This window comes from Callorhinus ursinus, unplaced genomic scaffold (assembly GCF_003265705.2).
Source record: "Callorhinus ursinus isolate GAN/ISIS: 27379988/994484 unplaced genomic scaffold, GSC_fseal_2.0 scaffold12, whole genome shotgun sequence".
Classification (NCBI taxonomy): domain Eukaryota; kingdom Metazoa; phylum Chordata; class Mammalia; order Carnivora; family Otariidae; genus Callorhinus; species Callorhinus ursinus.
Genome location: NW_027397074.1, coordinates 33,989,525 through 34,011,441, shown reverse-complemented (window position 1 = coordinate 34,011,441; position 21,917 = coordinate 33,989,525). Strand labels below are relative to the sequence as shown.

General features: G+C 40.1%; 1 long non-coding RNA gene across 1 annotated transcript in view; it reads left to right on the top strand.

Moving 5' to 3' along the window:
- LOC141373867 (uncharacterized) overlaps positions 1-21,917 on the top strand; it is a 420,551-nt gene that overhangs the window by 397,150 nt on the left and 1,484 nt on the right. The window lies entirely within an intron of this gene.

Sequence of the window (21,917 nt, the reverse complement as noted above, 5' to 3'; positions counted from 1 at the left end):
GGACTTACTTCCAGCTTCTATAGTCTGTCCACATTCCTCAGCCCATGACTTCTTTTTATCTTCAAAGCCAGGAACAGCGGGTGAAATCCTCAACCTGCAATTCTCGGACACCTCTCTGACCAGAGCCGGGACAGTTTTTCTGCTTTGAGACAAAGACGCAAGTGATTAGATTGGTTCCACCTGAAAATCCAGATGTCTCTCCTTGTTTCAGAATCCTTCAAATTAATTCCACCTCTGTAAAGTCTCTTAAGCCACGTAAAGCAACAGAATCAAAAGTTCCAGGGAGGGGTGCCTGGGTGGCTCAGTCAGTTGCGCAATTGCCTTTGGTGCGGGTCATGATCTCGGGGTCCTGGGATCAAGCCCCAAGTCAGGCTCCCTGCTCAGTGGGGGAGTCTGCTTCTCCCCCCTCCCCCTTCTCATGCTCGCTCTCTCTCTTTCAAATAAATAATTAAAATGTTCCAGGGTTTAGGAGGTGGGCATCTTCGAGGGGAGGGGAAATAATTCTTCCTACCACAGTGTACCCTGTGTACTAAAAGCCCCCATTTTTTTATGGAAGTATAGTTTACATATAATGTTACATCAGTTTCAGGTGTAAAAACATAGTGATTCATCAACTCTAGATGCTATGTTGAGAGTCCTTTCTAAGCTGCTACACTTTAAGCACTGTATTGATATTAGTACATTCACTTTACCCAAGTGGAAACAAAGAGTAGAGAGAAAACTTTCAAGAGACATATTAACGAGACGTTTTACTACTCAACTTTTGATCCAAAATGGAGTCTTAAATTCAAAGAGAGAAGCGGCGTCTTCCAATATTCTACATGGGTCTCTATTTGACTTCTAATACTAATATGCATTTAACTTCATATAAAACTTAAATAAATGGCCAATAGCTTAATGGTTCTCTTAGGAGCTTCACAGGGCTAAAGGAACTTAGAGTCTTACTTTAGTGAGTCATTGAATTAGGACTCTCCAGAGAAACAGAACCAATAGGATATGTGGAATATAGAAAGAGACTTATTCTGAGGGATTGGCTCACACAGTTATGGAGGTTGAGTAGTCCCACGGCATGCTGTCAGCAACCTGGGGGCCCATGACAATGAATGGTGTAGTTCTAGTCCAAACCCAAAGCTTGAGAACCAGAGGGGCCAGTGGTATAAATCCCAATCCAAGTGTGAAGGCCCAAGAAATTGGAGCGCTAAACTCTGAGGGCAGGAGAAGATGGATGTCCCATCTTTTTTTTTTTTAATAATTTTTTATTTTTATGTTAATCACCATACATCATTAGTTTTTGATGTAGTGTTCCATGATTCATTGTTTGTGCATAACACCCAGTGCTCCACGCAGAATGTGCCCTCTTTAATACCCATCACCAGGCTAACCCATCCTCCCACCCCCCTTCCCTCTAAAACCCTCAGTTTGTTTTGCAGAGTCCATCGTCTCTCATGGTTCGTCTCCCCCTCCGACTTACTCCCCTTCATTCTTCCCCTCCTGCTATCTTCTTCTTCATTTTTTTTTAACATATATTGCATTATTTGTTTCAGAAGTACAGATCTATGATTCAACAGTCTTGCACAATTCACAGCGCTCACCATAGCACATACCCTCCCCAATGACTATCACCCAGCCACCCCATCCCTCCCACCCCCCCCACCACTCCAGCACCCTCAGTTTGTTTCCTGAGATTAAGAATTCCTCATATCAGTGAGGTCATATGATACATGCCTTTCTCTGATTGACTTATTTCACTCAGTATAAGACCCTCCAGTTCTATCCACGTCGTTGCAAATGGCAAGATCTCATTCCTTTTGATGGCTGCATAATATTCCATCGTGTATATATAACACCTCTTCTGTATCCATTCATCTGTCGATGAACATCTTGGCTCTTTCCACAGTTTGGCTATTGTGGACATTGCTGCTATAAACATCGGGGTGCACGTACCCCTTCGGATCCCTACATTTGTATCTTCGGGGTAAATACCCAGTACTGCAATTGCTGGATCATAGGGTAGCTCTATTTTCAACTGTTTGAGGAACCTCCATACTGTTTTCCAGAGGGGTTGCACCAGCTTGCATTCCCACCAACAGTGTAGGAGTGTAGGAAGGTTCCCCTTTCTCCGCATCCCCACCAACATCTGTCGTTTCCTGACTTGTTAATTTTAGCCATTCTGACTGGTGTGAGGTGGTATCTCATTGAGGTTTTGATTTGGATTTCCCTGATGCCGAGAGATGTTGAGCACTTTTTCATGTGTCTGTTGGCCATTTGGATGTCTTCCTTGGAAAAATGTCTGTTCATGTCTTCTGCCCATTTCTTGATTGGATTATTTGTTCTTTGGGTGTTGAGTTTGATAAGTTCTTTATAGATTTTGGATACTAGCCCTTTATCTGATATGTCATTTGCAAATATCTTCTCCCATTCTGTCGGTTGTCTTTTGGTTTTGTGGACTGTTTCTTTTGCTGTGCAAAAGCTTTTTATCTTGATGAAATCCCAATAGTTCATTTTTGCCCTTGCTTCCCTTGCCTTTGGGGAGGTTTCTAGGAAGAAGTTGTTGCGGCTGAGGTCGAAGAGGTTGCTGCCTGTGTTCTCCATTAGGATTTTGATGGACCCTGTCTCACGTTTAGGTCTTTCAACCATTTGGAGTCTATTTTTGTGTGTGGTGTAAGGAAATGGTCCAGTTTCATTCTTCTGCATGTGGCTGTCCAATTTTCCCAACACCATTTGTTGAAGAGACCGTCTTTTTGCCATTGGACATTCTTTCCTGCTTTGTCAAAGATGAGTTGACCATAGAGTTGAGGGTCCATATCTGGGCTCTCTATTCTATTCCATTGATCTATGTGTCTGTTTTTGTGCCAGTACCATACTGTCTTGATGATGACAGCTTTGTAATGGAGCTAGAAGTCCGGAATTGTGATGCCGCCAGCTTTGCTTTTCTTTTTCAAGATTCCTCTGGCTATTCGGGGTCTCTTCTGGTTCCATACAAATTTTAGGATTATTTGTTCCATTTCTTTGAAAAAGGTGGATGGTATTTTAATGGGGATTGCATTGAATGTGTAGATTGCTCTAGGTAGCATTGACATCTTCACAATGTTTGTTCTTCCAATCCATGAGCATGGAACGTTTTTCTATTTCTTTGTGTCTCCCTCAATTTCTCTCATGAGTATTTTATAGCTTTCTGAGTACAGATCCTTTGCCTCTTTGGTTAGATTTATTCCTAGGTATCTTATGGTTTTGGGTGCAATTGTAAATGGGATCGACTCCTTGATTGTTTCTCTTCTGTCTTGTTGTTGGTGTATAGGAATGCCACTGACTTCTGTGCATTGATTTTATATCCTGCCACTTTACTGAATTCCTGTATGAGTTCTAGCAGTTTTGGGGTGGAGCCTTTTGGGTTTTCCACATACAGTATCATATCATCTGCAAAGAGTGAGAGTTTGGCTTCCTCTTTACCGATTTGGATGCCTTTGATTTCTTTTTCTTGTCTGATTGCTGTGGCTAGGACTTCTAATACTATGTTGAATAGCAGTGGTGATAGTGGACATCCCTGCCACGTTCCTGACCTTAGGGGAAAAGCTCTCAGCTTTTCCCCATTGAGAATGATATTCGCTGTAGGTTTTTCATAGATGGCTTTTATGATATTGAGGGATGTACCCTCTATCCCTATACTCTGAAGAGTTTTGGTCAAGAAAGGATGCTGTACTTTGTCAAATGCTTTTTCTGCATCTATTGAGAGGATCATATGATTCTTGTTCTTTCTTTTGTTAATGTATTGTATCACGTTGATTGATTTGCGGATGTTGAACCAAACTTGCAGCCTGGGGATAAATTCCACTTGGTCGTGGTGAATAATCCTTTTAATGTACTGTTGGAACCTATTGGCTAGTATTTTGGTGAGAATTTTTGCATCCATGTTCATCAAGGATATTGGTCTGTAATTCTCCTTTTTGATGGGGTCTTTGTCTGGTTTTGGGATCTAGGTAATGGTGGCCTCATAAAATGAGTTTGGAAGTTTTCCTTCCATTTCTACTTTTTGGAATAGTTTCAGGAGAATAGATATTAATTCTTCTTTAAATGTTTGGTAGAATTCCCCTGGGAAGCCATCTGGCCCTGGGCTTTTCTTTCTTGGGAGATTTTTGATGACTACTTCCATTTTCTTAGTGGTTATAGGTCTGTTCAGATTTTCTATTTCTTCCTGGTTCAATTTTGGTAGTTGATACATCTCTAGGAATGCACCCATTTCTTCCAGGTTATCTAATTTGCTGGCATAGAGTTGCTCATAATATGTTCTTAGAATTGTTTGTATTTCTTTGCTGTTGGTTATGATCTCTCCTCTTTCATTCATGATTTTGTTGATTTGGGTCCTTTCTCTTTTCTTTTTGATAAGTCAGGCCAGGGCTTTATCAATCTTGTTAATTCTTTCAAAGAACCAGCTCCCAGGTTCGTTGATCTGTTCTACTGTTCTTTTGATTTCTATTTCATTGATTTCTGCTCTGATCTTTATTATTTCTCTTCTCCTGCTGGGTTTAGGCTTTATTTGCTGTTTTTTCTCTAGTTCCTTTAGGTGTAGGGTTAGGTTGTGTATTTGAGACCTTTCTTGTTTCTTGAGAAAGGCTTTATTGCTATATACTTTCCTCTCAGGACTGCCTTTGTTGTATCCCAAAGATTTTGGACAGTTGTGTTTTCATTTTCATTGCTTCTCATGAATTTTTTTAATTCTTCTTTAATTTCCTGGTTGACGCATTCATTCTTTAGTAGGATGCTCTTTAGCTTCCATGTATTTGAGTTCTTTCCAACTTTCCTCTTGTGATTCAGTTCTAGTTTCAAAGCATTGTGGTCTGAAAATATGCAGGGAACAATCCCAATCTTTTAGTACTGGTTGAGACCTGATTTGTGACCTACGATGTGATCTATTCTGGAGAATGTTCCATGGACACTAGAGAAGAGTGTGTATTCTGTTGCTTTGGGATGGAATGTTCTGAATATGTCTGTGAAGTCCATTTGGTCCAGTGTGTCATTTAAAGTCTTTATTTCCTCGTTGATCTTTTGCTTAGATGATCTGTCCATTTCAGTGAGGGGAGTGTTAAAGTCCCCCACTATCATTGTATTGTTGTCAATGTGTTTCTTTGTTTTTGTTATTAATTGCCTTATATAATTGGCTGCTCCCATGTTAGGGGATTAGATATTTACAGTTGTTACATCTTCTTGTTGGATAGACCCTTTAAGTAGGATATAGTGTCCTTCTTCATCTTTTATTGCAGTCTTTGTTTTAAAATCTAATTTGTCTGATATAAGGATTGCCACCCCAGCTTTCTTTTGGTGTCCATTAGCATGGTAAATGGTTTTCCACCCCTTCACGTTCAATGTGGTGGTGTCTTTGGGTCTAAAATGAGTCTCTTGCAGACAGCATATCGTTGGGTCTTGTTTTTTAATCCTATCTGATAGCCTGTGTCTTTTGATTGGGGCATTGAGCCCATTTACATTCAGGGTAACTATTGAAAGATATGAATTTAGTGCCATTGTATTGCCTGTAAGGTGACTGTTACTGTATATTGTCTGTGTTCCTTTCTGATCTATGCTGCTTTTAGGCTCTCTCTTTGCTTAGAGGACCGCTTTCAATATTTCTTGAAGGGCTGGTTTTGTGTTTGCAAATTCCTTAGTTTTTGTTTATCCTGGAAGCTTTTTATCTCTCCTTCCATTTTCAGTGACCGCCTAGCTGGATATAGTATTCTTGGCTGCATATTTTTCTCGTTTAGTGCTCTGAAGGTATCATGCCAGTCCTTTCTGGCCTGCCAGGTCTCTGTGGATAGGTCTGTTGCCAATCGAATGTTTCTACCATTATAGGTTACCTATCTCTTCTCCCGAGCTGCTTTCAGGATTTTCTCTTTGTCTGTGAGACTCGTAAGTTTTACTATTAGATGTCGGGGTGTTGACCTATTTTTATTGATTTTGAGAAGGGTTCTCTGTGCCTCCTGGATTTTGATGCCTTGTTTCCTTCCCCACATTAGGGAAGTTCTCTGCTATAATTTGCTCCAATATACCTTCTGCCCCTCTCTCTCTTTCTTCTTCTTCTGGGATCCCAATTATTCTAATGTTGTTTCGTCTTATCGTATTGCTTATCTCTCAAATTCTGCCCTCGTGATCCTGTAGTTGTTTCTCTCTTTTTCTCAGCCTCTTTATTTTCCATCATTTTGTCTTCTATATCACTGATTCTCTCTTCTGCCTCATTTATCCTAGCAGTTAGTGCCCCCATTTTTTATTGCACCTCATTAATAGCCTTTTTGATTTCGACTCGGTTAGATTTTAGTTCTTTTATTTCTCCAGAAAGGGTGTTTCTAATAACTTCCATGCTTTTTTCAAGCCCAGCTAGTATCTGTAAAATCATGATTCTGAACTCTAGGTCTGACATCGTACTAAAGTCTGTATTGAGTAGGTCCCTAGCAGACGGTACTACCTCTTCTTCTTTTTGCTGAGGTGATTTTTTTCGTCTTGTCATTTTGTCCAGAGGAGATTAGATGAATGAGAGAACAAAATGCTAAGAGGTTAACAACGTCCCCAGGAAATATACTCTATACAAATCAGAAAAGACCTGAAACCAGGGGAAAAGAAAGGGAGAGAAAGAAAAAAGAAAGAGAAAAAAAAGAAAAAAGAGAAAGATAAAAACAAACGAAAACAGAACAAAACAAAAAAAGCAGAATATGATCAAATATGATCAGACTAGTGTATAGATCAGTGCCACACACTAGATTTTGGGCGTATTTTGGTCTGTTAGAAGAAAGTGTCTCCTAATATTTTAAAGGAAGAAAGACTTATATATGTACAAAATAAGGGTTGATACAATGAAGGGATGGAAGATGACTGTAAAGATGAAAATTATAAAAGATTTTATATAAGGAAATGATAAGATAAGAAGTTGTTTGAAAAAAGAAAGAAGATTAAAAAACAAAGAAGAAAAAGAAAAAAGAAAAGGGAGAGAATGTGATCAGGCAGGAGACTAGAACAAAGCCATACACTAGTGATTTAGGGTATATTTTGATCTGTTAGAAGAAACTGTATCTCAAAATTTTAAAGAGAGAACTTATATATATATATATGCCAAAAATAAGGGCAACTACTATGAAGGGATAAAATATGACTCTAAAAAATGAAAAATAAAATTATTTTAAAAGGGATTGATAAGATGTTGGTTGAAAAAGGGAAAAAGAAAAATTCAAAAAAAGAAAAAAACAGTTAAAAAATCAACTTTGAAAAACTAATGAATCATGGTAAAAAAGCCATGAATTCTATGTGCAGTATTCCCCTAACGCTGGAATTCTCCTGTTCTCATTGGTCGGTAAATTTGGTCTTGGCTTGCTGGCTGTTCGTGCTGATCCTCTGGGGGAGGGGCCTGTTGCCATGGTTCCCAAATGTCTTTGCGGAGGCGGAATTGCCCCGCCCTTGTGAGTCCCGGCTAAGCAAATCTGCTCAGGTTTGCTCTCCGGTGCTTTTGTTCCCTCCAAGCTCTCGGTGCACCTTTGGAGGACCAGACTGAAAATGGTGGCCTCCCAATCTCTGCCTGGAGGAGCTGAGAACTCGGGGCCCCCCTCCTCAGTGCACCCCCAGAGAAAAGCAGTCACTCCCGTGTCCCTGGTCTCTGGCCGCACTCCGTGCTCACCTGGCCTGTGACCGAGTGTTTCTATCCCTGGCACCCGACCCCGTGTGGAGTCTCCAAACCCAGCAGATCCCTGCGGTGCACTCCCGCACCGCTCCTCCTGGGGGAGGAAGGGGAGTCTCCCCGGATCTGCCGCTTGTTGGGTCCGTGCTGGAGGAGCAGTGGCCCGACTGGGCCGCGGATCACAGTTTATGGCAACCCCGAGCTGAGAGCCTGCGCCTCGGCTCCGTCTCTGCAGTCGGCTTCCCTGCTCCAATACCTGGGAGCTCTGGCGCACTCAGGCACCCCCGGTCTTTCTGTGACCCCGAGGGTCCTGAGACCACACTGTCCCGCGAGGGTTCCACCCCCCCGCTTAGCCACTGGAGTGACATCCCTCAGAGGAGCCGACTTCTAAAAGGTCCGATTTTGTGCTCTGCGGCTCTATCACTTGCCAGAAGCGGCCGACGGAGGCCCCCGCCCCTGCTGTCTCTCCTCCTGAATATTGCCTCGGATTCACTTCTCCACACGTCCTACCTCCCAGTAAGTGGTTGCTTTTCTGTTCAGAGAGTTGTTGCTATTCTTCTCTTCGATCTCCTGTTGAGTTCGTAGGTGTTCAGAATGGTTTGGGCCCTATCCAGCTGAATTCCTGAGACCAGACGAAACCCAGGTCTCCTACTCCTCCGTCATCTTCCCCTCTCCTAACTCTTAACATGTTCCAGACATATTCTCCTAGCTGCTCTTAAACATCTGTGGTCCTATAACAGCCATTGTCCACAAACTGAAGTAACTATTTTTCCTCTCATTAATTTTTTCTGTCTGTTTTTGTCATTTTGCCATCATTCTTCCCACCCTAGACACCTTGAAACCATCTTTTACTTTAAGGCTAAATACATAATGGATTCTCAATTTCTCTTAGATGTTGTTCAAAGTTTCATAGTTTAGGCACATTCCAGAAGCTAAATGACTTCTTGATGGAGCTTGACATAGTGAACCAAACTGGGAAAGACTCCTATTTTTGAAATCAATCACTAAAAAGTTTAAAGTTACAAAATAACTGGAATATTTAGAGGTGGTGAAAGAGGACTTCAACCACCTCCATTTTGACCTCAGTCTGTACTTTCTAATTGATTAAGTCCTTCTTTCCAGCTTATCTCTTAACTCTGGCAAGAGACCAGGAGAGAAAAATATCCGCTGATAGGAACTGAAGCATAAGCCCTTAAGCATAAGGACTGCCCTGAGCCGGCAAGACCCCAAGTGACTGACCCCAAGACAGTGATCAATTTTACCTTCATTGTCCACCTTCACGTGCCTACCGACCTTTGTCACACATTTTCCTTATATAAACCTAGAAGTATTTTTGGCACTTTGGGGATAGTCTTTGGGAAATTAGTACATTGTCTTCCTGGTGTTAGCCTCAATAAAATAAATTCTTTTCTGGTTTCTCTGCCTTTGGATTTTGTTAGTGGTGGGTGGCCAAACCTTGTCTGTTTGGGAACCCCAGAGACAGGCGTTGTTGTGCTCCTGTGCCTCAGCTATAGTGGTTGGGAAATGACAACAAAAGTCAATACCAATTTTGGCACCTGGGTGGCTCGGTCTGTCAAGTGTCTGCCTTTGGCTCAGGTCATGATCCCGGGATCCCGGGATTGAGTCCCATGTTGGGATCCCTGCTCCACGGGGAGCCTGCTTCTCCCTCTGCCTCTCTCTCTCTCTCTCTCTCATTAATAAATAAATAAAATCTTAAAAAAAATCAATACCATTTTTATTGAAGGTGCTTTATGATGTCAAAATTCTTCACACATGTAACTATTATTTAAATGAAACACCTCCAACAGTTTTTAAATGATATACATTCCTCTGAAGATCTAACAAAAATATTTTATATAATTATAATAATAAAGTTGTTTTAAGATATCTATCTGTATTCTTTACTAATATAAATCTCTATTTTTTTATGATGTTCATCCCTCTGAGGGATGCATTGCTGGCCAAGAAAATAACAGGAAGAGAACTGAATCATCTCTTTCTAGCCACCATTCTCACTCACAGCTCTGACATTTTCCCTCTTCTCTGAGATTTGCACTTGTGGGGCTCCAATGGGGTAGGGACCAGCAGCAAGGGCAGTGAAAGAATTCATCAAAGGCAGAACAAAGGGGATAGAAGTTTATTGAATATGCTGCAAAAGAACAGCAGGCAGGATAGCAAGGGAGAGACACTCTGCCATGAGGTGGTGGTGAGGTGCTATAGTTATAGGGTGGAGTGAGGAACTATGGGGAAGTATGGAATTTTCCCTTTTTTGGTAACTGTGCCTGGTTATAAATAGTCCATTTGTTAGTTAGGGCCTATGGCCATTTTGAGGTAGGTCACTTAATGAGCCTGCTTGTATTCAGGTCACAGGTCATGGTGGGCCCTTTTGCCTTGCTCAAGTTTCTATTGCTCAAGGCTGTTGCCTAAAAGTGGCCTCTAGAGCACTTATTAAGATGACTTGGTTTTTATTCAAACAAGGGTAAACATGTTACTGCACTGCCCTTGAGAATGAAGCAAGTGAAAATGGCCTAAACTTTTACATAACAATGTGAAAAACTGTGTGGCGTAAGTATACTTGAAGACAAAGAGATGGACAAATTGCTCTCTCAATATTCCTTTGGTTCTATTGATTGAATGGAATGATTGATGTTTTCAGAGGTGTTTAATATCAAATTATGAGACCTATCACAGAAAATTAAAAGCATTAGTTCCCTAAGAATAAATTCAATAACTCAGTTTGCTTCTATCAAATAGGTATAATTCCCCCACCATGTAGATAAATGCATATTATCTTGGGCTGGGGGTAGGGGACGGAGTTTAAGCCTATGGTGAAGAAAAAGGCTGAGTATGAAGGGAAACATCTCTTTTACCCCACAGACGAACAGACCAAGAAAAGAGAAAAAATTGAAAATAGTGTCTTAACAGAGCTGCAATTTACTATCCGGTTTTCTCTATTTTCCATACTCTGTCCTTAATCCAATGATCTCTTCTCACAGCATAATGAAAATACCATATCCAAAAATGCAACACAACAAATATCACCCTTCACACTTCACACGCACTAATGCTAATTCTTTCCAGACAATTTAGATTTACTCTGCTGGAAAGAAAAGACATTTCGTTAATTCTCTTTACTTAGGCAGAAAGATATACTCAGGTAAAATATTTCCTTGGTATTCCATAGAAGACAGTCAGAATGTTTTCTGGAGTTTATGCCTTATTCAGCCTTGTACACTACAAAAAATCAACAAGTAAAGAGCCACATAAAATTTGATCAGGGTGATAGACTCTACGATGTTAAGAAACAGGATGTCACTGCCCGACTGCAACCATACCCAAACCCATACATATCTCATAATCCCAGATCCACCATCATTGTCACTGCAGATAATGCATTAATGCCAGGACTGCAACTATAACATGTATATGGAAAGATTTACCATACAAGCAGCCACTACCATATACTGCTCTAATACTGAAACTGGAAAAAAAAAAAAAAAAAGTGAAGCCTAGAAGTATTCAAATGGACATCAGTGGGACAAGAATGGTTTAGTTCAATTCAATCCAAACTTCAGCTCTTTTTGCTTTTGTATTTTGGCTCTTATATTTCCTTAAAACTACTGACCTTCTCATTCTTGACCATGAACTATGACTGAACTTCCACTCAAATTTCTTTCCTTCCTCTGTTTTGATGCATGGTCTAAATCCTGATGCCCAAGAAATGATTTCTCCCTTCCTCTTTGATGTCACCAACTTCTGCTTGTGCTTAGGGCTCCAAGAAATACTACTATCTGATCAGATTTGGAGTCTGTTGAGTAAGTTGAGATTAAGCTATACATGAGGCAATCAAAGGAGCAAATGAATCATGAAATACCAAATGACTACCGTTTGCTTAGGATCCTGTTAGCTCTGGTGATGCTGCAATGATTGATTCCTATACTCAGAGAGCTTGGAATCTAGCTGGAGAGACTAGACTAACAAACACATAAGAGTAAAGCAAGACAGTCTAATCATGAGCCAAATGGTGCAGTGCAAAGTTGCCATGCTGTTAAGGTTCAGGGGAAGGGCAACAAAGGAGTCTAAAACATAGCTCAAGAGATCAGCCTAAACTAGATAACGAGGAGAAGAGAGGGTTTGGATAGGTAAAAAGAATAAATGTTCTAAGCAACATGAATATGATGAATAAAAGTAAAGATATGGAAATGATAAAAGTGAGTTCTCAAAGTGCTAAGATAATATGTGTATGCGTGTATGTCCCTAGTGGCCAAAGCAGACAGAATCTACATCACGATTACAAGTGAGCTTGAATAAGGGCACCTGGCTGGCTCAGTCAGTTAAGCCTCTTGATTTTGACTCAGGTCATGATCTCAGGGTCATGAGATTGGGCTGTGAGCTGTGTATGGAGCCTGCTTGGGATTCTCTCTTTCCCTCTCTCCCTTCCCCCATCACTTGTGTTCATGTGTGCTCTCTCTGTCTCTAAAAAACAAACAAATAAAAAACCAAGTGAGCTTAAACATAAAAGGAGAGGCCTGACTCTTGATAAAATTTTGGAGGTAACAGATGGTTATTTTAGGCTAATGAACAGATATATTAGGCTAACAGAAGCCTGTGTGACAGATGAACCCCAGAATCTTAGTAGTTTAACATAATAAACATTACTTACTTATATGAAGTCCAAAATAGGTGTTTGTAATTGGAGATAAATTTGTATTTGGGTTGATTAAATAAATGATGTCATAGCTCATATATAACTTTCTGCCAACATATATTTCTTATAAACTCACTCAGCAAGCATCTTTTAAACATCTACTATATACCAGGCACTATGCTTGACTGACACTGGAAATAATGACTGAGGCAAAAGGCATGGGCTCTGCCCTCAAGAGCCCTCAGCTGCCGAGGAAACCAGACAAGAACACAAGTGAGTATTACATTGTCCGCTGTGGAACCCAGAGGAAGGAAGTATTTCACAGATTGTGGAAGCACAGAGCTCAAATTAGAGCCTTGTAGTGAGAGTTACTTGACTGTCCGCTGGGAACGGTTGCTCTAGTAAGTGTTTGAAATAAACATTACATGTAAATCCCCTGAGTTCAGTGGAAAAACACCTGACTTTTATCTATTGAATCTTATCAACTACAAAGATACCTGCCATACCACTGCTCTCCAAATGTGCGTGTTTATTTTTCTGTGTCTTCTTGTGGCATTATAAGCATATCTTATTGTTGATGGCCACCCCTGGACAGAATGTGGTCAGTTTTCCACAGGTATATCACAACTGGGAACGGGAGACAGGTTCTTATTCTGACTCTCCCAGTGACTAGGTGTGTTTGTCTCAGAGACTCATCGGGGGTTTAGTTTTCTCCTCGTACAAAAAATTATGAAGTCCCTTCCAGCTCCAGCTTGAAATACATACTTCTAATATTGTGACCAAATTTTATTTCTTTTCAGAACATGTCTCTAAAATGTAGTGTATTTGACACTGTCATGCTATTTACATAGTTATATACCTAGAAACGGTAGAGTGCACTGGTTTCGGGTGTGAGCTTTGATGTCAGTCTGACACAGTTCAGATCCTGCAGAATACTCTTTTTAGCTGTGTGGGCAAGCTAGTAAACCTCTCTGTGTCTTAGTTTCTGTGAAGTGGACATAATAGGATTTATGTCATTTGGTTGATTCGAAGATTAAACATGCAGAGGGACCCAAATCTCCTTTGTTCACAGACCCCTATGTTAAATGTCTCCATAATTCCTTTCCCTGTGTCCCTAGGCCAAATGTAATTCTAAACAGTTCTATTTCTTAAGCAACTATTTCCAAACAACTATTAAGCCTTTGTGTCCTAACAACTTAAAGTAATAGCCACTGGAAAATATAGAACATATAATTTTTTTTAAATAGTACTGCAAAGATAAAATATTATTGCAAGGAATATATGTAATCTAAGGTTGACTCTGAAAAAGCTTGAGCTAGAAGCTACCACAGTGTCCAGCAGATTTCAAGTACCACACTATCTGTCTTAAACATATGAAATTGCTCAGAGCCTCTTTGAGTTTGCTACAATGATCCACTGGTACACAGTTTGGGAATCACAGAGCTAATTCATATAAAACAAGAAGAACAGTGCCTGCCACAAACCAGGATTCAATAAATGTTAGCTCCTTATCGATTTTATCTCTGATTCAAACAAAAACCTACAGAGGTAAGTTTAAATTTTATTACAACTATCTTGAGATGAGGAAACTGAGCTTCTAGACGGTCAAGTATTTCACGCACTGACATTAGGAAGTGGAGAAAATAGAATTTTCATTCAGGCTTACCTGGATCCAAAGCCTGTATAAACTCTTTCCAAAATATATATCATACTGCTCTCTTTTAGTTCAAGACCTAGCTACACTGACACATTCTAAACTTTAGGTTTGTATGCATGTAGGCCGCAGAGTGATTAAGATAGCTATTTCCCCCATAGCTGAAGAGCAGCTGCTGTATTATACCCTATCAATAGATTTACATTTGCATGTTAAATTATGTAACATTTCACACAGAGGAGCACAAAAGATAATATATAACTGTGACCAAAATTTCACAGGTGTGAACATTTTCCCGTATTTGTTTCAAAATTTTTAAAGAAATAAATTTACGCTCCAACTTACCAGCTTCTAGCTATTCCTTCTTTATTCCTTCCTCCTCAGAAAGACCCACTATTCCGAAGCTTGACTCATCACTGTGCACATTTTTGTTATTTCACTATACACATATGTGCATAGTGTCTACCAGGCACGCACACTCTGGGGGGCTGAGATCCATATATTTATGTGTTCTTTCCGATGTTGCATCCCCAGGGCCTAGAAGAGAGCCTAGCGCCTGGCAGGCACTCTGTAGATTTTCTGAATGATTAAGCTAATAGAGGCGTTGTTCCTATTTTTAAATGCCTCTCATTATTATCACATTATGTATTCTCTTGCAATTTGCTTTTTTCTGACATTATGTTTCTGAGTTCAATCATATTGATGTGTGTCGATCTAGTTCATTCATCTGAATGGCTATGTAGTATTCCCCCAGCATATTATCCATCTGTTCCCCTAAGGACATTTAGATTTTACGGTATTATAAGATACTTCATTAAATATTATTGTACAAATTATAGTAACACTGACTCATTTTCCCATATTCACTAGATTGATAAAATTTACTATAATGATTAATCTAAGTATTGGCGGTAACTCTTATACATTGCTGGTGGGAGGTTGGCAAAATAATTAGTTAAATTCAAGATATGTAGATCCCTTGATCTAGCAAGACCACTTTCTAGATATAGATTGACAAGGACCTGAGTACAGGAATGTTCAAGCTCAATATTTTTTTAACAATAAATGTTATTTTCTGTTTTCTCTTGTTTTTGTTATGTATTGGTGTATAACAAATTTACCCCAAAACTTAGTGGCTAAAAATAGCCATTTTTTTTTAAACCATGAATTTTGTGGGTCAGTGATTTAGAAGTGGAATGGCAGGAACACCTGCATCTGCTCCATGATGAGGCCTCAGCTGGAAGGACTTGAACCTGGGGAGTGGAAATCATCTGAAAACATCTGTATTCACATGCCTGGGATTTGACGCTGGCTGTTGTCAGGACCCTCATCTAGAGCTTCTTAGATAATCTGCATGTAGCATCTTCCTTTGGCCTGAGCTTCCCCACAGCATGGTGGCCTCAAACATCTTCTATGGAGGCTCAGAGTCCCACCGCAGTTTGTCCCAGGAGAACCAGGTGGAACGTGTATACCATTTCATTTCTTATGACCTACTCTCAGCAGCCACATAACATTCCTTTTACCATAGTCACTGGCCCATCCGAATTAAAGCACTTACACTGGAGACACAGACCTCATCTCTTAATGAGGGGAGAATCAAAGAACATGAAGGATGAGCAGCACTGTTGTAGCCACTTTTGGGGAAAAATAACATTTGCTACATCTCTCTGGCCCTCTTCCTCGCTCCCCCTCTCTTTTTCTCCATCTTCATTATGTTCTCTGAAATTATTAGGCATTTGGGCCTCTGTAAAAATCTGTGTCATGTCTAACTTGTAACTCACGCGCTATCTTTAATTATTAGTATTTCCATGTATAATGTAGTATTTTTATCAGCCTTTGCCACCACATACTATTATGTCAAATTTATTTCCCTAAATGGTTTTGTTCTTGAATGATAAACAAGTGAAACAAGCATTTACTTGCAGTATTCCTGCAGGCCTTGACCTGTTCTTCCAGACATGATTATCCTTCACGCTTTAGCCTTCTTCCCTCTGTAGTAGTAGGTTCTGCTCTTGTTAGAAAGAGCTACATAAAAATAATACTTATTCCATTATTATTTTGCTATTCTTTGGCAGAAAACATATCTCATGACTTACGTTTTATCCTTCACCTATTTGTAGTAAGTGCGTATATGACTTCCTGAATTGCCCTGCATGTTCTGGACAACCTTAGAATTTTCTTTTGCATTCTATTTTAGATTTTATATATCAGCATACTCCCTCCTGAAATAAATTGCCAACCTCTCAGTCTAAAAAATTACATTAGCCTCTTTAAACATCACCTCAGAAAACCCTTGTTCTTCTAAAATAAGTTTACTTTTCTTTAGGGGTTTCCCCATGGGTTGTGGTACAGTCAAATGCCCAAGACAACCTTAGGGATTTTCCAACCTCATGAGTGGGTTAGACACTCAGAAATTAAAATTTTTAATTATGTGTGGCACTCAACATCTTTTCTTCTTTTTTTCTAGATCATCTAGGATGTTCAGGGCTTTTTTTGACACTTAATTTTTAGAAATTACTTTTGGCCTAATTAATGGAGTATCTCTTTTCTCTTTCTTCTCACCTTGTCAAGTCCCTGAATCTACTACTGTAAGGCATTTGGTCATATTTTTCATCTCAGTGATCATATTTTGTTTTTTTTAATGTAGGCACTGTAAAGATTCTGTGAAAATAGTATATAAACAGTAAAGAAGAAAAGCAATGGAAAAAGAAGGAAGTCAAGGCAAAAGTGTTGAAATCAAAGATTGAGTGGATTATCTAGCTCTTTCAAGTGGGCGACAAGAGTTGCTCTTTCTCCTCTCCCAACATTCTATTCCAGCTGTACCAACTCATCAGCATTCCCCAAGGTGCTTGGCCCTTCATGCCTATCCCTGCACATACAGGTTATGATGGCTAGAATGACCTTCCCTTTTCTTCTAATGAAATCTTACTCTCAGCTCAAATGTTATTTTCTCTGTATCAAATCGTGGTTTCTGTTTCAAGCACATAGTTATTTTCATGTCATACTGAATAGCTATTTCTGTGTCTCTCTCTCCCACAGAGTTCCTCAGGGCTGGACCCATGTTTACGCATTTCTGTAACCCTAGTAGCAGACAAATGTTTGCTAATTCGTGTATAATAAACAACTACCTTTATGACCTTGAATAAGTGACTTAGCCTGTATGTGCTTTCTGCATTCTAAAATGGAAATAATAATTGTATCTAATTTAAAAGACTGTTTTGAGGATTAAATGAAATAATCCATATAGAACACAATGCCTGACACATAATTCATGTTCAGTCAATATTAGGCTGTTGTTGTTTTATATATTTTTAAAAATTTTGCATAAATTACCAATATCCTATAATTATAAATGGTCATGAAAATGAATGTTTTGGGGCACCTAGGTAGCTCAGTCAGTTAAGCACCCGACTCGATTTCGGCTCAGGTCATGATCTGAATTCATGGACTCCTGGGCTGAGGGTCCTGGGTCACTGGGCTCCACACGGAGCACAGAGTTTTCCAGTCCCTCTCCCTCTGCTCCTCACCACTTGTGGGCTCCTGCTCACTCTCTAAAATAAATAAACAAAATCTTAAATAAAAAAAAAAGAAAATGAATGTTTCATTTCTTAAGTTTTTTTCTTATTTGCAAGATGGTCTAAATACCAATGTTAAACTAAGAGACATGCTTACCACTACAGTGAAATATCTTTCTATAGAAAGACTGTATGGAGGATCTTCTCTCTCTGTAACAAAAATGCCAATTTGCAATATGACATCATCAAGTGCCTAGAGGGAAAAAATACTCAGAAGAACTGCTAATACTCTTGGCCATCTATGTACGTTCTGTTTGACTCTGGGATCTCATGTCTTGGTAGCTCTTTTATCAGTTGCCCTTTATCATGCAAATCATCAGCTATATTTCATGGTTTAAATTTTTCACATTAAAAAATCAGAACAGGGCCCCTGGGTGGCTCAGTTGGTTAAGCAACTGCCTTCAGCTCAGGTCATGATCCCGGAGTCCTGGGATCGAGTCCCACATCAGGCTCCCAGCTCAGTGGGGAGACTGCTTCTCCCTCTGACTCTCTCCCCCTCTCATGCTGTTTCTCTCTCACTCGTTCTCTAATAAATAAATAAAATCTTTAAAAAAAAAATCAGAACAGAAGATGGTGGAGGAGTAGGAGACCTGGATTTCGTCTGGTCTCAGGAATTCAACTGGATAGGGATCAAACCATTCTGAACACCTACGAACTCAACAGGAGAGCGAAGAAAAGAATAGCAACAACTCTCTGAACAGAGAAGCGACCACTTTCTGGAAGGTAGGACGTGCGGAGAAGTGAATCCAAGGTGATATTCGGGAGGGTAGATGGCGGGGGAGGGGGCCTCCATCGGCAGCTTCTGGCAAGTGATAGAGCCGCGGAGCACAAAATCGGAATTTTAGAAGTCGGCTCTGCTGAGGGACATTGCTCCAGTGGCTAAGCAGGGGGTGGAACCCTCACAGGACAGTGGGGTCTCAGGACCCTCGGGGTCACAGAAAGACCGGGGGTGCCTGAGTGCGCCAGAGCTCCCAGGTATTGGAGTGGGGAAGCTGGCTGCAGAGATGAAGCCGAGGAGCAAGCTCTCAGCTCAGGGTTGCCATAAACTGTGATCAGTGACAGTCAGGCCACTGCTCCTCCAGCAGGGACCCAACAAGCGGCAGATCCGGGGAGACTCCCCTTCCTCCCCCAGGAGGAGCAGTGCGGGAGCGCACCGCAGGGATCTGCTGGGTTTGGAGACTCCACACCAAGTCGGGTGCCAGAGATAGAAATGATAGGTCACAGGCTGGGTGAGCACGGAGTGCAGCCAGAGACCGGGGAGATGGGAGTGACTGACTGCTTTTCTCTGGGGGCGCACTGAGGAGTGGGGCCCTGAGTTCTCGGTTCCTCCCAGGCAGAGATTGGGAGGCCGCCATTTTCACTCTCATGCTCCAACGCTGCACGGAAACCTTGCAGGGAACAAAAGTTCCCGAGAGCAAACCCGAGCAGCTTGCTTAGCCCAGACCGGCAAGTGCAGGGCAATTCCGCCTCCGCAAAGACATTTGGGACCCATGGCAACTGGCCCCTCCCCCAGAAGATCAGCATGAACAGCCAGCAAGCCAAGACCAAGTTTACCGATCAATGAGAAAGGGAGAACTCCAGCCCTAGGGGACTACTGCACATAGAATTCATGGCTTTTTTTACCATGATTCATTAGTCTTTCAAAGTTAAATTTTTTTAACTGTTTTTTTTTAATTTTTCTTTTTCCCTTTTTCAACCAACATATTATCAATCCCGTTTTTAAAAAAAATTTTTATTTTTCATTTTTAGAGTCATATTCTATCCCTTCATAGTAGTTACTCTTATTTTTGGCATATATATATATATATATATATATATAAGTTGTTCTCTCTTTAAAATTTTGAAATATAGTTTCTTCTAACAGATCAAAATACACCCTAAATCTCTAGTGTATGGCTTTTTTCCAGTCTCCTGACTGATCACAATCTCTCCCCCTTTTTTCTTTCTTTCTTTCCTTTTTTTTATCCTCTTCTTTATTTTTTTCAAACACTTCTGATCAATTCCTTTTTTAAAACTTTTTATAATTTTCATCTTTACAGTCATATTCCATCCCCTCATCGACTCAACCCTTATTTAGTACATACATAAGTCTTTCTTTCTTTAAAATTTTAGAAGGCACTTTCTTCTAACAGACCAAAATACACCCAAAATCTAGTGTGTGGCACTGATCTATGCACCAGCCTGATCATATTTGATCATATTCTGTTTTTGTTTGTTTTGTTCTGTTTTTGTTTGTTTTTATCTTTTTCTTTTTTTTCTCTTTCTTTTTTCTTTCTTTCCCTTTCTTTTCCCCTGGTTTCAGGGCTTTTCTGATTTGTTTAGAGTATATTTTCAGGGGACGTTGTTAAACTGTTAGCATTTTGTTCTGTCATTCATCTATTCTCCTCTGGACAAAATGACAAGACGAAAAAAAATCACCTCAACAAAAAGAATAAGAGGTAGTACTGTCTGCCAGGAACCTACCCAATACGGACATTAGTGCGATGTCGGACCTAGAGTTCAGAATCATGATTTTAAAGATACTAGCTGGGCTTCAAAAAAGCATAGAAGTTATTAGAGAAACGCTTTCTGGAGAAATAAAAGAACTAAAATCTAACCAAGTTGAAATCACAAAGGCTATTAATGAGGTGCAATCAAAAATGGGGGCACTAACTGCTAGGATAAATGAAGCAGAAGAGAGAATCAGCGATATAGAAGACCAAATGATGGAAAATAAAGAAGCTGAGAAAAAGATAAACAGCGACTGGAACACGAGGGCAGAATTTGAGAGATAAGCGATACGATAAGACGAAACAACATTAGAATAATTGGGATCCCAGAAGAAGAAGAAAGAGAGAGAGGGGCAGAAGGTATATTGGAGCAAATTATAGCAGAGAACTTCCCTAATGTGGGGAAGGAAACAAGGCATCAAAATCCAAGATGCAGAGAACCCCTCTCAAAATCAAAAAAAATAGGTGAACACCCCGACATCTAGTAGTAAAACTTACAAGTCTCAGTGACAAAGCGAAAATATTGAAAGCAGCTCGGGAGAAGAGATAGGTAACCTATAATGGTAGAAACATTCGATTGGCAACAGATCTATCCACAGAGACCTGGCAGGCCAGAAAGGACTGGCATGATATCTTCAGAGCACTAAACGAGAAAAATATGCAGCCAAGAATACTATACCCAGCTAGGCGGTCACTGAAAATGGAAGGAGAGATAAAAAGCTTCCAGGACAAACAAAAACTAAAGGAATTTGCAAACTCGAAACCAGCCCTCCAAGAAATATTGAAAGTGGTTCTCTAAGCAAAGAGAGAGCCTAAAAGCAGCATAGATCAGAAAGGAACACAGACAATATACAGTAACAGTCACCTTACAGGCAATACAATGGCACTAAATTCATATCTTTCAATAGTTACCCTGAATGTAAATGGGCTCAATGCCCCAATCAAAAGACACAGGCTATCAGGTTGGATTAAAAAACAAGACCCACCGATATGCTGTCTGCAAGAGACTCCTTTTAGACCCAAAGACACCCCCAGATTGAAGTTGAGGGGGTGGAAAATCATTTACCATGCTAATGGACACGAAAAGAAAGATGGGGTGGCAATCCTTATATCAGACAAATTAGATTTTAAAACGAAAGACTGTAATAAGAGATGAGGAAAGACACTATATCCTACTTAAAGGGTCTATCCAACAAGAAGATCTAACAACTGTAAATATCTATGCCCCTAACATAGGAGCAGCCAATTTTATAAGGCAATTAATAACAAAAGCAAAGAAACACATTGACAACAATACAATAATAGTGAGGGACTTTAACACTTCCCTCACTGAAATGGACAGATCATCTAAGCAAAGGATCAACAAGGAAATAAAGACTTTAAATGACACACTGGACCAAATGGACTTCACAGACATATTCAGAACATTCCATCCCAAAGCAACTGAATACACACTCTTCTCTAGTGCCCATGGAACATTCTCCAGGATAGATCACATCCTAGGTCACAAATCAGGTCTCAACCAGTACCAAAAGATTGGGATTGTTCCCTGCATATTTTCAGACCACAATGCTTTGAAACTAGAACTGAATCACAAGAGGAAAGTTGGAAGGAACTCAAATACATGGAGGCTAAAGAGCATCCTACTAAAGAATGAATGGGTCAACCAGGAAATTAAGGAAGAATTTAAAAAATTCATGAAAAGCAATGAAAATGAAAACACAACTGTTCAAAGTCTTTGGGATACAGCAAAGGCAGTCCTGAGAGGAAAGTATATAGCAATAAAGCCTTTCTCAAGAAACAAGAAAGGTTTCAAATACACAACCTAACCCTACACCTAAAAGAGCTAGAGAAAAAAACAGCAAATAAAGCCTAAACCCAGCAGGAGAAGAGAAATAAT